Consider the following 5,027-nt stretch of genomic DNA (forward strand, 5'->3'; position numbering starts at 1 on the left):
ACCCAGATCTCTTGACTGGGGATGACTATATGATTTATTTCACGTAAAAAACAAGGACCCCCTGAGTGGTGGATAAATTAACTCCTAGGTCAGGGAAACAAACATTTGAGAGAAAAAAACCTAGGCAGTTTTACAAGTACTTGTCTGTTCAATAATAGAAAAACAAGGGACCAATAATAAGTAAAAGAACACAGTATTAAATTGTCTACACATTAAAAAGGTTTTCATAAAAGAGAAGTTATGTATTGACGCACGTTTCGGCGACCAGCGCCTTCTTCAGGACCAACTCTCTATTACCTAAATACAAAACAACAGTACATAAAATGTCAATGAAATAAACCAAAGAGCATCTAATACAACAATCATCAAACTAAATCAGAAATTAATAAAATAAATGAATGCAGTCGATCCTTTGAGGCAAAGCGGGGGTTTATTGGGAATTAGGTAATTTCCCTTAATTGTACCCAGTGTGTTTTTATCGTTTTCACAGCAAATGCCGGCCTTTTCTGAACGAATTCTTGTTTGTTCGGTCTTTTGTAGATCACGTTCTCACGTTTGTTGACCGTGGAACAAACAGCTTTGTATTTCGCCACACAGTCGAGCCGGATTTAAAATTCGTGAAGTTTCGGTCTCGAAGAAAGAACTTTGTTTTTTAACGTAGGTGGCTTCCCGCCCTAATTACATAATTATATGCGTGGAATGTTCCCTCGCTTTCCTCCATATTTAGCGGTTTATACCTTACGCTAATCACACACGTTTTTTCTCCATTTCAGCTCCCCTTGTGTAGTGTGGGTAGAATCCAGATACGCCGACACGTGAAAATCATATAATTCGGAACAGGGTTAAAAAAGTGTCTTTGGAACCGGTTACTATTATTCTTGTTACAACTCTGTATGGGAGAGTGCATGCTTAGTAGGAGCATTTGAAAATCTCTGTATACAAACAACTAAATCGAACGTTTTGATGTTTAGCAGGTCATGTTATTATCGATGTTCTGCTATTATTAGGTCACTTTAGAAACCGGTCAGAGCCTTCATTTTTTCAGATGTCACACTCTCGATCGAGTACCCCCAGGAATCTTTAGATGTTGCCCCTTAAGTGGGAATTCGAGTATCAGTGCACTTTTGAGATGTTTTATCTTGAAGAATTTTTATCTATCATTTATATTTTGTTTTATTTTATCTTTTACAACAGGTTTCGTTTTTATTAAGACTGCAGTCCACATTCAAATTTGCAGTGAGAGAATTAATTTTGTGCTATTCGTGTTAAATTGATAAAGTAAGTAAAAGACAATGTGATTTAAACCTTTGGGTTTTCGTGTATAGAACAAAACTTCAGGAAGTTTAAACCTTCGTGATTAGGTGTATCAGTACTTCAAGGACCTATGGAGCCACATTGATTATAGGCCGCGGGCGTCTTCCCACCTATCCCTTTCTTTTCTTTTCTTTTTTCATTTTCTCAATTTCTCCTCTCAGTGATCCTACTATTTACCTTCCTTTTTTCTTTATTACAATTGCTCTTCATTTAGCAAGTCGGATATTTAGCCTAACTGATCATATGAGCACAGAAGTTTAATTCAAAACAATCCATATCTGTTTGTATTTTGAAACTTGTCTTGTGAGGGGCTTTCTGAATATATTTTTATGCGTTGTTTGCAAAGTTCTAATTTGTCATTAGCATTTGCTATTTTAACCAATTAATAAATGTACTTGCCTTGTATTAATTTCTGATTTGGTTTGATGATTGTTGCATTAGATGCTCTTTGGTTTATTTCATTGAAATTTTATGTATTGTTGTTTTGTATTTAGGTAATAGAGAGTTGGTCCTGAAGAAGGCGCTGGTCGCCGAAACGCACGTCGATACATAACTCTTCTCTTTATTAATTAGATCTTATGTTATCATTGTATTGTTTTTGTTTATTGTATGTTCCTTTTAGTAATAGGTATTTTTGAATGTTTTTTACTTTATTGACTGTGAAATAAAATGACCTTTTTATGAAAACCTTTTTAATGTGTTGACAATGTAATACTGTGTTCTTTTACTTACTATTGGTCCCTTATTTTTCTATTATTGAACAGACAAGTACTTGTAAAATTGCCTAGGTTTTTTTCTCTCAAATGTATGATTTATTTAGCATCCCGTCCAGCATTTGTTTGTGTCGTTCTGAGTTTTTAAGAACAGGATTTGCACATTGCAATCCATGCTAAGGTAGAAAGAGACAAAGGGCCAGATGTATCAAAGGGTTTTGCCCATTCTGTGTCTATGGAGAAATGTGTTGATACATATGGCCCAAAGCATTTTGGCACTTCTACAGCAAAGTCTTTAAGCACAGGATTACCACAGTGCCATCCACACTGATCTGCAAAATGATAAAAGCCTTTTGCCACTCTGTTAGAAATGGGGGTCTCTAGTTGGCAGAGGTAGGTACCTTTGTCCAAAAAGAGACCCTTACTTCTAGTCAGGGAAAGGGGGATACACTTCTAAAATAACCACTATTCACTCCCTTGGTAGCTTGGCACGAGCAGACAGGCTCATCTCAGAGGCAGTGTGTAAAGCATATGTGAACACATACAGTAATACAGTGAAAACACTACAAATTGACACCACACCAGTTTAGAAAAATAAGTAATCTTTATCTAAACCAAACAGGACCAAACGACAAAAATCCACAATAAAGTACTAAAAATATGATTCTTAAAAGGTAGAAACAGATCTGTTCCAAGAAAATGTGGGATGCAACACTTTTACACAAAGTACCTTGGATGTGTTAAAAAGTACAAGCAAAACGTGTCGCAGGGAAGGTGATGCGTCAGTTCCTTACTGCTGCGCAGGGGAGGTGATGCGTTGGTTCCTTAGCAGAGAGGACGGGATGCATCCGTTTATTACTGCGCTGGGATGTAATGCATCGGTTGCTTGCTGCGCCCCCCAACGACGCGACAGACTTGATGCTTCGATACATTGAGTGATGATTCGGTGTGATAATAATAATAATAATAAAAACATTTATTAAGCGTCTGAATATACTAAAACAGTGCGTCTCCACGCTAGGATGCATTCCCACCTAAAATCAGACAGAGATCACCTCATACTAAGGGCGAAAGGACAGGGTGGGGGGGCACTGGATTGATACTAAAGTAAAGGAAACAAATAGGTCTTAAGTTTCTGTCGTAACCTCGTTTCAGACGGTTCCATACAGAGCTCAACAGGAAGATTGTTCCACTGCTTACTTGCCAAGAACCTAAAAGAGCGCCCGCCCATCCGTGATTTGTAGATGCGGGGAACCGAGAACTGCATGCTGCCCATAGATCTCAGAAGGCGTTTAGGACGGTATATGGTTAGTGACCTATGGAGATGAATCGGGCCCTTGCCATGTGCAATCCTATGACTTATGCACATGGTCTTGAACCAAATGTGTTCCCTCATGGGGAGCCAGTGCAGGGTCTGTAACGCACATTTCCCCGAGGACTTCCTAGGCAACTTTAGAACCAGCCTGGATGCCGCGTTTTGAACATATTGCAGCTGGTTGAGGCCCTTATTGCTGAGGCCACAAAGCAGGGAATTCCCGTAGTCGAGATGGAAAGTGACCAAGGCATGTACTAATATTTTCCTAGTTGTGATAGGTAGGAGATCCAAGATTTTGCGCAGGACCTTCAATATGCCATAACACTTCCCTGCTATCTTGGCAATATGTTGGGAATATGAGAGATTGGTATCCAAAAGAACACCCAAGTTCTTCACTGTATTTGAGGGGACGGGTGTAGGGCCCAATTCCATGGGCCACCATGCAGATGTCCAAATAGATGGAGAAGAACCAATTCACCAAGAGTTCGGTCTTGTTGCCATTGAGGCGGAGGCAATTACTCTTCATCCATGCTGCAAGAGATACAAGACAGGCATAGAAATTATCAGCCGTCTCAACTGGGTTGTGTGATAGAGTAACCACCAGTTGCGTATCCTCCGCATAAGATACAATGTCCACCCCGTAGGATTCCACCAACCTAGCCAGGGGTTCCATATATAGATTAAACAACGTAGGGCTCAAAATAGAGCTCTGCGGGACCCCTTGTTGTAAGATTCTAGGCGTGGACCTAAAGGGGGGACAGTGTATTTGGAATTTTCTCTCCGCTAGAAAGGAGACCATCCTTTCATAGGCTGGCCCATCCATCCCCAACTCACTCAGACTGGCCAGAAGTTTAGAGTGCGACATGGTATCAAATGCCGCACTTAGGTCCAGCAATATTAAAGTGGCGGTCTGTCCTTCATCTACTCTCTGACGAAGCAGCTCTGTAGAAGAAAGGAGGACAGTCTCTGTGGAATGTTTGGCCCTAAAACCAAATTGGGAGGAATGTAGGAGATGATTGTCCTCCACAAATCTGACCAGCTGGTTATTCACCAATTTTTCCACCACCTTGGCACAGAATGGAAGAAGAGAAATAATCCGGAGGTTATCCAATTGGGAAATATTCAGGTTAGCCTTCTTTTTAATCGGCACTACCTGTGCCAGTTTCCATTCCTCAGGCACATGTCTTTCTTGAAAAGAAAGGGTAGCCAAATTGCCTCTGTAGTTCCACAGGAGATGAACCTGATCCCTAAGAATTTTAGGCTGGACCACGTCGATAGGGGATCCTGACTGGATACTCATAATTAAGTTTATCAGTTCCTCCCTTGGAGGCACCATGAATTCCTTAAGATAGGCTTTCTTAAGGGGCGCATGACAGGTATCCCGCACAAACTTTGCTTCGGCTAGACCATGTTGAAAGGACATATAAATCTGTTCCACTTAACTTACAAAATGATCTGCGATAGATTCGCATATCTCAGTGGAATAAAGATCTTTAGTCTCTATCCTTGTAAGCACCGTGAGCTCCTTATAAATTAGAAAGAGCTCTTTGGAGGAGTTTTCAGAAGCATCGATCCTCTCTTGGATAAATTCTCTCTTAGCCTTATTAATCCCCCCATGGTACTCCTTCAGACTGTTCCTATATGACTCTTTCCGAGCCGTGTCATAATCTTTGCGCCACAGGCGC

This window comes from Lissotriton vulgaris, unplaced genomic scaffold (genome assembly GCF_964263255.1).
Source record: "Lissotriton vulgaris unplaced genomic scaffold, aLisVul1.2 SCAFFOLD_1115, whole genome shotgun sequence".
NCBI classification, from domain to species: Eukaryota; Metazoa; Chordata; class Amphibia; order Caudata; family Salamandridae; genus Lissotriton; species Lissotriton vulgaris.